This window comes from Fopius arisanus, unplaced genomic scaffold (genome assembly GCF_000806365.1).
Source record: "Fopius arisanus strain USDA-PBARC FA_bdor unplaced genomic scaffold, ASM80636v1 scaffold00206, whole genome shotgun sequence".
Lineage (NCBI taxonomy): Eukaryota > Metazoa > Arthropoda > Insecta > Hymenoptera > Braconidae > Fopius > Fopius arisanus.
The window spans coordinates 65321-79261 of NW_011887945.1; positions in this window are offsets into that span (position 1 = coordinate 65321).

Genomic DNA, 13941 nt, shown 5'->3' on the forward strand with positions numbered 1-13941 from the left:
TGGAATTACCGGCAGCTTGAGATGCCATGAGCAAGCGGAGTCTATCCACCAATTCATTTGGATTATCCCAGTAAATATAACCCATTTTCCTTGGAGCCACCATAAGCTCTGGTATTAGCCCTTTACCACTCTTTTCATACGGTCTAATTAGAGGTTCAATGATATTCAAAAATTTTTCCGTAGGACTTTTGCGTTTCACTACCTTATTTGGATCATAGTACAATCGATGTGCATACGGCGCAGAATTTCACCGTAGTGCATTTGATCTGTTGATGTCACATTACCGGTTTCTGGATCTCTATGGAATATCAAAGATGCCAAACTGGAAGTTAAGCGGAACTGCTTGTCACCAATAGTCATTGTATCTCCATTGAAGGTCACCTCAGTATTTCCAATTTCCCATTGGTCATCCACTCTTCGAACTCAAAATTGTTTATCCAAATGTTTTTCTTCTTTTGTGCCGAACATGTTAAGATACGACTGGAGAACATTCCCAACATGAGATTGAGCGGCTGATTCATCAGCTACGTCTGCGAGCACTGAAACCACCGCATTCTTGGAATCGTCGTGTTGACTGCTTAACGGTTCAGGAGTACTTGTTGTTGCAATTTCCTGTTTATAATCACATAAGTTCACTCCTCCCTCCGCCGCCGCTTCTTTTTTCATAATAATATTTTCATTTCTTTTTTTCTTCGTTTTCTTCTTCTGGATGGCAGCTTAATCAATCAATTTTTCAAGAGGAGTAATTACAGGTTTCAAGGCCTCATTCATAGCTCGCTCGGCCATATCTTTGCCCATCTTTAATGTTTGATATTTATGCAGCAATGTGATGCAATACATCAGACTCTCCTTGCAAGACTGGTGGCTGCATGTCGAAGGTGTTACGCTCAATTCCATACTGTGTCGAGTGCCCATTATCAGCTTGTTTTTATACATACAAAACAATCAAATCCTCGTCGATAGCGTCCCCCATGCAGTTCACAGTCTTTGTTGATGGTGATGAAGCCATGTTTATCATTATTCCAACAAGCAGAGCACAAATCTTTGAACTCTCCGTATGGCATGTCTGTATTAACATGATCCTGATAAATGTGTTTCAAATTCATTTCATCCTGACGGAAGAGAATGAGTAAATTTGTATTATCACGTATCAAGTGTTTTGGAATCCGTGCATAGGTCTGACAGAGATAAAAACAGTCTACACTTTGATGGCGACCCATGCAATAGAATGCACGCATATTATTCTGTTTTTCACATGCGACATCATCAAATATCATAACAGAATTTGGATGAGTTTCCTCGGGTCTGACCACCTCTTCATGATCATTAAATGGAAAATAGCCAATAACTTTCACTGTTGTCAATAATTTTTTCAAAAACTGATATTTCGGTTGATTTAAGGACTTGGAGTAAACATAGACATTTTGGAATCTCAGCCCATTAGGATGGGTAATGAGAGCGAACAGGGCATTCGTTTTACCACAGTTTGAGGGTCCACAGATAATTGCACGTACGGTATTGGGTAAAAGTGGGCCGTGACAATTCTTTTGTTTATCTTTCTTTTTCTCTGTTATCTTATCGAAATTCATCACTGTCAGCTTCGAACTTTGCTGCTTGAACTCCATCTTGACAACTGCTAGCAAGCTCCATAAATACATGACATTTATAGACTTGCACTTCAGTCTGCGCAAGAGCATGGTGGTGGGCAAACGTCTTAGAACGCGGAAGGGTAAAGGAATTGTCAACGATATCATCAACAAGTTAGCCATTGAATTGCATATACCGGGCTACCAGTATTGTGGGCCGGGCACCAAGTTGGCTAGACGATTAGCACGCGGTGATCCTCGGATAAATCCATTGGATAAAGCGTGTAAAGAGCACGATATAGCATATTCAAAAAATACAGAAAATTTGTCAGCTAGACACACCGCTGATAGAATTCTGGAAGATAAAGCTCTGCACAGGGCTTTTGCTAAACACGCTAGTGTTTGTGAGAAGGCGGCTGCTTGGAGTGTGAGTAACCTCCTGAAGATGAAACATAAATTCGGTATGGGGCTAAACATTAGTGCTGGTGCGATGAAAAGGAGAAAGACTGCAGGCTGTGGTGGTGGTGGTGGTGGTGGTGGTGGTGGTGGTGGCCGGAAGAAACGTCGAGGGGGAAGTGTGAAGAAAAAGATACCACTGCGACAGATTATACGAGCCACCACAGGCTCCAGGCAGCCTGGACCCAATGCTGTGATGAGCGCACTTAAAGGTGCACGTGAAGCAGTTAAAAATGTTGGAGGGAGGAAAAAAATAAAGCCGACGCCTCGAACTCTCCCCATCCCATCGAAAATTGGGGGAATTTTACCAGCATTTTTAATTCCATTATTGGCAGGACTCAGTGCGACAGGTGCCCTAGCGGGTGGAGCTGCTGGTATAGCCAAAGCTGTCAACACTTCTAAACATGCCAGAGCCGAACTGGAAGAGGGTAAACGTCACAACCGCACCATTGAATCCATCGCTCTCGGCAAGGGAATATACTTAAAACCCTATAAGTCTGGCCTGGGTTTACATTTGAATCCAAAAAACTTGTAAACCTACCGCACCGAGCTCTCACTGATGGTGATTTGATGAAGTATGCCAGTATCATGAAAATTCCACATTTTCGCGGAGTTCATATGAGAAATGCGTTGCCTCGAGGTGGACCCTGGAAATGTGAATCAGCTATAGTGAATCTTGATGATAAAGATGGTCCCGGCACTCATTGGGTTGCATATAAAAAGAAGAATCATGAAGTGATCTATTTTGATAGCTATGGCAATTTGCGTCCACCTCAATAGTTGATTAATTACTTCGGTGGCGGTAGTGTTGTGAAATATAATCATAAAAATTATCAAGACGATGATACCATTATCTGTGGACATTTATGTTTGAAATTTCTAGTTGGTGAAATGATATAAAGCAGCAAAATGATAAATTTCAGGCCGTTGGACTCCATTGGGCAACTGCTTGGTTTTCAAGGACAAGTTCTAGCATATTCAACATTCTATGAATCTGCCACGCCCCCAAATATCATTCATGTGAACTCTCTACGTTTTGAGTGTAATCAAACTGCAGAAGCCTACATTAACAATCGACCTGTGCATACAATTCACGAATTCTTCCCAAGCATTCGACCTGGATATAAGATCATTGAAACACCTGCTCAGGTCATTTACTTGCCAATCGTGGTGCGGTCAATAGACCATTTGCAATTGAGAATTGTCGATCAAGACAATCGCCCTGTGAATTTCCGTGGCGAAGTCATCACAATACGACTTCATATAAGAGCTCATTGAATAATGGAAATTGTGTTTGAGGGGAGGAAAGTCGGTCGCAGTTATAAAAGTGAGGACTCATGCCGACAAGCGAACAGTCGTCGAGTGCATCTCACGAAGCTGACATCGCAGAACAAGTTCCCGCGTACTCTGGGACTAAGAATTCACGGAAAAGAAGGAAAGTGAGGGTTTGCTGTGTCTTCATCGCCTGCTGTTACTGTCATCTGCCATGGAAGAGATCCTGAACATTCAGAAGCGGATAATCTTTGATGAGTCGATTGCTCATTATGAGATTCAGTCGCACCAACCATTTGCATCATCTTCCTTCAACAACAATGACGAAATCCGTATTTCTGTGCAACACCAGGATCTCTATGTACTGCCATGCAAGAGTTCATTGCAGATTTGTGGTAGATTAACTGAAGCCGATAATACACTTGTTGCAAATTCACAACTTGTGAATAATGCCATCTGTCATTTATTCGAGGAAATACGCTATGAATTAACTTCAGTGGAAATTGATCGGTGTAAAAATGTCGGCTTGACAATATTAATGAAAAATTACATCTCTCAGACTCCTAGCCAGAAATATCTCATGGAAAATGCGGGCTGGAGAATTGACAACGAGAAGAAAATAACTGATGAGGCAGGATATTTTGATGTATCCATTCCTCTGAGCATGATTTTAGGATTCGCTGAAGATTATCAGAGAATTGTTGTGAATGCAAAGCATGAGTTAATCCTAAGACGTTCACACAGTGACTTTAATGCTATATTTCAAGCCAATGATGGACCACTAGCTGAGCACTTCAAAATCACAATCACCAAGATCGATTGGATGCTATCCTACATTAAACCTGCTGACACTCGAAAAGTACAGCTTCTCAATAAGATTTCAAAAGACACGGTGGTGCCGATTAGCTTTCGCTCTTGGGAATTGTACCAGTATCCTCTTCTGCCGAGCACAACGAAGCATGTCTGGACTGTGAAATGCTCAACGCAATTGGAGAAACCGCGTTACGTCATTCTCGGTTTTCAAGTAGCTTGAAAAAATCAGGCTTTGAAGGATGCCAGTGCATTCGATCATTGTAATATTCGAGAAATCAAATTATTCTTGAATTCGCAAAGTTATCCATATGGAAATCTGAATTTGGACAGTGAACACAACCATCAGCTCTTCTCTACGATATGTACATATGTACGATATGTACGATATGTACCAGCTTCCAAGCCTCCTATTACCATAAAGAGCCTGAACCACTATTCAGCAGAGCGGACTACTTGAAAACAGTACCCTTCATAGTCATCGATTGCTCCAAGCAGAACGAGTTCTTGAAAACCGGCCCTGTGGTCATTCGTCTGGAGTTTGAATCATCGCAAATCTTCGATGCCAACACCGCAGCCTACTGCTTGATCTTACACGATCGAATCATCGAATATAGCTTACTCACCAGCAGCGTCAAGAAACTTATTTAAAAAATAAAGGTAATCATTCAACTGAATAAATAAACAATAATTATTGGAAAAGAAAATCTTTTTATTTCTCATCAACGACATCTTGACCAAGAGCCGAGTCTGCCTCGGTTTTGAATGATTCAATCATTATGTTTACACCGAGTTTGAGATCATGTAGAATGCCTAGCATGAGAGCTGCTGGACTTTTCTCGTACAGATTTGGCCGCCTTTTTCGCTTGGATCCACTGCTCCATGAACTAACCCAACGATCTCGCACAAAATCATCATCCACTCTCACTATCAATTCTTCAATGCAGTTAAGAATAACAGCCAGCTTTTTCGTAATGTGGCTGGATTATGGTAGGAGTGAGTCATCTGCAGCATCTTCCTCATTCTTTCTTCTCACAGCAGCATAATTCCTCTCCAAAAACTGCACATCACTGATGACACTCCAGATATTTTACGGTGGAACATCACCAAAATGCTTCTCCACTATATCCTCAAAGTCGGGACAGTACGGTGGAGTACTATTCAAATAGCGTATGTCTTCTGGTGAAAGATTCTCCTTGATTACAACTAAAGTTCTCCCTAAAAATTAGCGATTTATATCACCAGTCTATCCAAATTTCGTTACAACTGAAATTTTATTCTCGGAAAGCATTATTGAGTCCTAGAAAAGCACCCACATTCGTAACGATCAAATTTTTCGGAGCATTTCTTTATACCTACATTCCAATAAATCATTATTCACGCAACTTTGAATTTCTTCGATCTCAGCTGATGAGGTGAGTGACTCTTGCACTTGTCCACATGAACTTTTCCATCTCTATGTCATGATCCCAGCGAGATCACTACCAATGTTTATGTGACGCATACGTGCTCATCGGTAAATACACAAATACACAGAAAGCATTCGACAATCACTAAATCTCAGGAAATTTTATTGAAAAATTAAATTGATTCGTGTCTGTTTTCTTATCATTAATTGTTATTCAATTAGATAAAGTAATTGATGTTCCATGTAAATTGGAAACATTCAGTCCAAATGTGTACAATTAATTTCTGTTTTGTTCAATGTCATGAGCCTTCAATGAAAAAACCCAAAAAAAGAAAGATCATTGCAAATTATTAAACTTGTGTTATGTTACATGGTATCGTCTTTTGAAGACTATGGTGGAATATTCATTCTACGTCGAAAACCATTCACTGCGCATCCAAGAGGTCGAGTGTTTTGTTTATACGGCGCGTACGTGCTCACCGGTAAACACACGCGGCCACGTGAGCGGTGGACCAGTTCGCGCTTCAATCTCAATGAGAGAGAGAGAGAAGTATGGAGTTTAAAATCATCCCTCAGATTCAATAAGACAAAAAAAATAATCTTTCTCATTATTAGGCTCTACATTATTAGTTTTCTACTCATGATGATTTTGAAGACGAAATTTCAAAATCATGAATTAATTCGTTGTAATTATGATTATTGCGGTGGAATCAAAGAAGAAAAAAAAAATACACCGCCAACAGAACGTCTGAAAATTGTAACAACTACGATTGTCAGCTATGACATATTAGATATTAGACTTCAGAAATGAGATATTAGGCATCAAATACTAGATATTAGATATCAGATATCATATAGCGGATATTCAACGTCAGATATCACATGGTGCATATCCCCCCCGCATTCTGGGCCAAATGGAGCCTCGAACATTACCAACGTGGGGGCCGATAAAGAAGATTCCCCCCATTACTGACGGAGGGCCTAGCAGATTCCAGCATTGCCTTGCCCCGCAACCTCACCCGCCCACCCCCGGCCGCACCCGCCGCAGATCCCGCTGTCCAGAACCGCTATAGTCCGCTATAAGAAGAATTCAGTGACGACTCGTACAATAGCATCAGTAGTACTCAAGGCGGTGGGTCCCCGAAAATACGATGGGTAAACCTGCGAAAGTGAACCACTTACTGCACATTTATTACAATCCTAATCACCCCACTGCATTTGCTGGGGCCCGTAATCTACAAAACATTCGCAAACATAACGATGTCAGGAATTGGCTGGAGCAACAGGATGCGTACAATATGCATAAAATGGAACGTCACCGTTATAATAGGCGTTCATATAACGTATGTGAAGTTGATGCTGTTTGGGAGGCTGATTTAGTTGATCTTCGTGCTATATCCACATACAATGACGGGTTCTCCTATATGCGAGTAGTCATCGATGTTCTCAGTAAATATGCGTGGGTACAGCCTTTGACAAACAACAGTGCAAAGGTAGTAACCCAGGCCTTCAGACGGATACTTATGAACAATGGACAGCCACGTACCCCGAGACTTCTTCAAACAGATCGCTGTAAAGAATTTGTAAATTCGGAATTTCAACAACTTCTAAACAAGTATGATATTCAATATCGTGTAACACGAAATCCTTATATAAGCAAGCAGCCATCGTTGAACGGGTTAACAGAACACTGAAGGAAAGATTATGGAGATATTTCATATATTCCCGTACCAAACGCTACGTCGATGTTCTTCAGCAAATTGTGAACGCCTACAATCATACAAGACATTCCGGCACTCGTTTCCGCCCGTGTGAAGTTAATTGTAAAAATTCCCTGTTAGCAGCAGAAAATTTCTCTTCAAAAGGCACAGTACTAACTGTAAGTCGATTGAAACTAGACGGCTTAAATACCACTGCGGTGATCTGGTACGCATCAGTGCAGCAAAAGCAGCATTCAAGAAAGGATACGAGTCGGGGTGGAGTGAAGAAGTTTTTAAAATCAAACTCATCTCTCATTACCGTAACCCACCAGTGTATATTTTACAAGACCTCAAGGGTGAGGATATTGATGGGATATTCTACGAAGAAGAGTTATCCAGAGTACAGACTCGTAAAGGAAAAGAATGAGTCATCTGGAGGACAATTTTTCGATTGTACTGCCTAGCAACAGCAGTATGCAGTATTACCCCGATAATAAAATTACCAGTTTCATCACATATTTACCGGAGGTTGTCAATTTACCGTAGATGGAGTGTGGCTCTCTCGGGAATTCATATACCTATGACTTTCTTGCATATACTTACAAGTAACAACAATCACGTATCGCTGGAGAGCAGAAATTATCTAACCCAAGACGAGCGACAAATTGTCAAGCTGAAGACCAACGATCTTCTACAGGACGGTGATAGTAACGGTGGCGATACCGTGAGGGGTGAAGAGTGTCTTCAACACGGTGTATACAATAGTATTACAGATTTGCTGGATAGTATGAACGACATGCCATTCTTGAAAAACCATATCAAATTTGTTATCAATTGCGGGGGTTACGTCTCTGTAGAACAAACCTGTGGCACTTCTTGTACACATATCTTTCATATTCTGCACTTAGCACCTTTAGTGAAAAAACTTCTCGGTTTTGGATCTGAAGACAAAAGTGTGGTATTATGTGACCAAACACGTACGTACGACGGCCAGACATCAGCTTCATTATCACGAGGTCCTCCTCAAAGTATGTACGTATACTCGGATGTATGCGAAACCTATATAACCGATGATGTACACTCACCACTAATGCGTATTGTACCATTGGACATTGATAAGTATAAATACGACGGTATGAAAATCAAAGTATTTTCACCAGCTCTTTATATACAGATACTACGTACGAAATTTCAAACGATCGAGATATAAGGGATGAATATGGAGCACCGATACCATTTGAACACGGAACGTTAACTGTGACACTTCACTTCAAACCTACCGAATAAAGGCGATTATGAACACCTATATTTTCGACGAGTTACCACAATCTGGAGGGGGATACAGCACAGGTGCGCACGGAGGTATAAGTCGTGTGTACATAGGTAGTGCTAATCGAAAAGGGCATGGCATTGGTAGTTTCCTAGGTGAGTTGTTCAGACGAATACTACCCCTACTCCGACAAGGATCATCAGCTGTTGGAAGAGAGGCTCTACGTTCAGGTGTGAATGTCGTAAGTGATGTTCTTGAGCGTGATATACCTTTGAAAGACTCACTAAGAAGTCGCGTTCGGGAATCGGGTATCAATTTGAAGAGTAGGGCAGAGGAGAAACTTGATACGCTGATGACTGGCTCAGGATATAACACTGGGAATATGTTATCATACTCTCATTCTGCGGTTGGCCGTGCTCCGCGACAGTCTAAACGCCGCAAGTTAACATCTGGAGTGCACAGAAAGAAGAAACCACAGGTAACGAAGAAACGCAAGAGGAAGACTACAAAGAAACGTTTAAAAATTGCAAGGCAGAAGAAGAAATCAACCAAATTACGATCAGTTGCCGATATTTTCACCTAAAAAACATGGCGTTTTTGCACACTCATTCCCGTGAAGGGGTGAAAAGTGAGTTGGACTTATTTTCTTTACCCCCAACGCAGACAGCCATAGAATCCTCATACGATGTACACTATAAACCAATAGCATCACTCGTGGATAATTCACACATTGAGTTCGATATACCAGGAGAAGGTGATCAATACATTGACTTAGCTCATACCGGCCCTACTGTTACGTGTTTCGATACCAACTCTGGTAACGGAGAAGAATCGTATACCGTCCGCTACTATCGGACCGGTCAACAATTTATTACACTCATTATTCGATCAAGTAGATATCTCCTTCAATCAGAAAGCCGTGACACCTGCCAATAATGCATATGCTTACCGAGCTTATATAGAAACACTTCTAAATTACGGTACTGATGCGAAAAACTCACACCTGAGTAGTGTCCTGTGGTCAGATGATACCGCTGGTAAGATAGATGACGTTGATGAAGGTAATGAAGGTTTAGTTTCTCGTCGATCCTATTTGAGTGACGGATAAACAATCGATCTCACCGGTCATTTACATTGTGATGTCTTCAATAAAGATCGAGCATTGATAAATGGTGTAAATATTCACATTCGGCTGGTTCGATCAAGAGACAGTTATTGTTTAATGGATAACACAAATAGTGCTTTTACTATCCAAATAACAGAAGCATCATTGGTCATGGGGAGAATGAAGGTTAGTCCTGGGTTATTACTATCTCACCAAAGAGCTTTCTCAAAAACAACAGCCAAATATCCTGTGACAAGAGTTGAGGTGAAAAGTGTATCAATGCCGTCAGGTGTTCGCGGCCATTCCATGGATACCTTTATAACAGGTCAGCTACCAAAACGCATCATTTTTGGGTTTGACAAGAATCGCGCGTTTGTTGGTGATAAAAGGTTCAATCCCTTCAACTTTCAACATGTTACTCTGAATCATATATCCTTATATGTGGATGGATGTCAAATACCGTCGAAACCTCTAGCTAGAGTTTACTGGGAAAAATTTATATGTGGAGTCGTACCATACCATCTTCTCGGGCACTGGTATTTATTTTCTGAACGATGGTAATGGTATTCATCGTGGAGATTACCCTTATGGCTATTGTCTCTTTGTCTTCGCTTTAACACCAGATTTGTCAGCCAATGACAACTCTCATTGGAATTTGATACGGAACGGTAACATGCGCATCGAAGTGCGATTTGACGAAGCCTTAAGTGCAACAATCAACGCTGTAATTTATGCTGAGTTTGAAAGTGTCATAAAAATTGACTCAGCGAGGCAAGTGACCCTGGATTATGCATAAACACCCCACTCAAACGCATGCGCAGACATTTTTTGCAGTGTCAACAGTTTTCTGAAACAAAGGATTTGAATCATCACTCAACTGCACTGTTGTGCGCGAATATTCAAAGTAGAAAGTTGTGAGGAGAGTATAGCAATGGCCTGCCGTAATTCGAATTCGTCTGTAATTATTCATTACGAGGGCTTCGTCCGTATCCATGGTACCTTCGTACCGAAACAAGTGGCAGTGACCTCAACATCGTCCGATATGATAGGTCATTGGGTAATTTACCCTGAATACCAGTATTCGGCGATTCCCCCTAATATTCAGAGGATGAATTGTCAGCTCACAATTACACGTCACGGTATCGACTGGTATGAAGGAGAAGCGTCATCTAAATATGTGTATGCAGCATTACGAGTCATCACGAAAGGAATGACATACGTATATACCTATGGCTGTCAGCAAACGAAATTCACTGCCGCCCTTCTTACCCGAGATGTTATCATTTTGAAGGGTCACATCAGATCATCACTATTCGCTTGTACACCAGCACCCGTTCCATCATGCCTCATACATAGTACATTCAATCACAGAACCTTTATATGTGCTATGCGCCGAGTCCTTCAAATCAAAGCGTGGTTGACTTCGAACGAGGAAGGGTTAAAGAGTTTAAGGGAAGGAGAATTGATTACTGCTGATGAACACGGTACAGATTCTAAAATCCCTTCAGTATATACCGAATCATACAGTCGGCATGTGTCCAGCGGACAAGATCCCGTCGGTGTGGACGAAACCGACTGCTATAGTAGCGAACACACATGACCACACCCTGCCAGGAGAACACTGGATCGCCATGTACGTTGATCGAAATGGCAGAGGATGGTACCTCGACAGCTTCGGGTTACCTCCCATCGTGCCCCAGCACAGCTCCGAGCAGTTAGCCCTCCTCATATGACTTTTCCGATTTTTCCGATTTTTGTTTCATTGCTCGAGTTATGCTGGTATTTGCTTGTTAATATTCAACGTTTGATACTCATTACTTTTTTAAAAATTTAATTGCAAAAATTCATCCCCAATAAAATTTTAATTGACCCCCCGACCTTGCAGTTTTGGAATTTTTTCAGCAGCAATCGTTAGGATACCGTTTGCTCGTTATTGATAGCCCATAAATATCAATTGAGTAAATAGTGGTAAAGTGTAACAAACTAATTTTCCTTCCACGCTGGAAGAAAGGGGTGGCGAGTTATTTCCCCTCCTCCAGCACACTTTATAGTTGAATTATTTTTTCAACACTAATCCCTAAAAAATAGTTGGATACTAATTGATAGTCTGTCAATATGTACTCATTCAATGAGAGCAAGAGGTAAATAATTAAACTTTGGTTCATGCTCCAAATAGCGAGTTAAGGACATTGAACTCAATATGGCCGCTATAGAATCCAGCAGTTTGTCGTTATTTTGGAGCAGACTCATTATTTTGGAGGATAATTCCGTGTAATTGAAAAAAAAACTGTGAGCGTCAAATTACCAAATGCTGTATTTTGTTCTAAGTGTTGGATGTGTGTTCATACACCATATCTGGCGATCTGCCAATATAAGGTTAGTTGACTTCTGTTTTGTTTTCATTAACAATTAAAAATCAGTACCATGAATTATAATATTTCTATATGTAGCTTGGTGTTTACGGAAAATAATTCGTATTGAATTGAAGGCCGAAGAAATTCGATGAATGGTCATCATGAATTCAAAAGTTGATTGATTGCTAGACTCGACTGTTTCTTATTGCCATTAAGGAACGAAACATATATTCCATATAATCGACAACAAACATCTCTACATGGGGAAAGTAATGTAGAAGGTCGGCATCATTATCATCAATTTATTGATTCATTAACCTTATTTATTTATGTAAAGGTAGGAGATTTTGTAATGTCTTTTCTTTAATACCGGTCGCGTTTTCCTTGCAGATATTTCAATGATTTGGGAACCTTGCATAAATTCGGAGCATTATCATATGACTTGCAATTACCAGAGAATAGGAGTCACTTGAAATTATTCACAAAATGATTTCATTAATATTAAACGGTAACTAATACTTGAAGCTTTTCTCACTGTGTTCTAACTTCGATTGTAAACTATTTCAAGGGGTAGGTGAAATGGAGTATTTATTTATTCCACGTAAAGTGATGTATAAGGCTTGGACTGTGTTACGTATTTCCCCGGAATTTTCCGTGAAAAATAATAAATTTATTTTCTACGAATCATAGGGAAAATTACCAATGAAGCTTGAGACGAATTTGACGAGAATTTAGGGAAGTCGTGTTTAAGCAATAGCCGCCGAGCGGTTGTCAACCGTTGCTTGACTTGCCGATACTAGGTTGGATTGGCACTCTCGTTTTAACGTCTGCGGTTTCTTCATTTTTTCGATTTAGTATTTGGAGGATCAATCGATCCTCCAAACCAAAGGGTTATGACGGTTATTTTCAATTTACTTACACTTTCTCACTTGGTTTTACGAATTCGCCAAATTTTCTTCTCCTGCGTTGTCGCCTCCTCTCGACTGGCTGAAAGTCCACGGGTTAGTCCGAGATTTCTGTTTTCGATGTCAATGGATGTGCCCAAGATTGTTCCAGATATTTAAAGTTTCAACTCGTCCAACCATTTTTCCCTTCTGTGAGATCAATGAATTTACAAAAAATTTTCGAATAGGTGATTAAATTTTCCCTTGGATGAGCAAGGTGGGTTTTTTTTTCCTTTTTTTTTTAGAATTTCACGCGTCGGACGCAGCAAAGAATAGACTAGAGCAAAATCGAAGGATCTGTGAAGCGTTTTAATAATTCTCATGGTTCAAGGCCACTAGGGGACCACTTGTAACCTCGGCAAAATTATTAGAACGTTTATGACCGGATCCAAAAGGTTTTGGTTGAAGAAAAGTATTGAAATTAATAGACATGAGAATCAAGGGATTGACTTGTCCAAGCTACCCCCTGTGCGGGAAAAGCGGCCAAACAAATCACCATTAACCCGACCAGTATAACATCTGTCTACGGATTCCACGAAACTTGGGAGACATATCCCCAGCCATAAGCCGCAAATAAATCATCGCAAGAATTTTAAGAATCGACAGTCCGGTAAGGTTCGGGTTCAATTATTCACTGAATTGAATGCACCAGTTTTATTTCACTAAATTTATTTCACTGAATTTTAATTAGTTCATAAATCAATTGAGTTGACATTTTAATCGGAATGGAACGAAAAGATCAGGAAGCTTCCAGTCAAATCTTTAGTGCGCTGCGGAAATTCGTTCGATGTCGGATTAATTAATTAATTTGGTTTCCAATTGGGAAATTAAATAGGTACCCTGAAAGGGCCCCATGATTTAAATGGGCTTATTTAAAGCTTATTGAAGTTTATTATCGGTCAACGAAATAGATTTGAAATTTCACTGAGTCTCGCGTCTCGACCGTTTCACTGCTTCTACTGTTTACTGTCTGACTGCCGGTCGTTCACTGTTTACTGTCTGAACGATAACCGTGCACTCTGACTGCTAGGCGCTA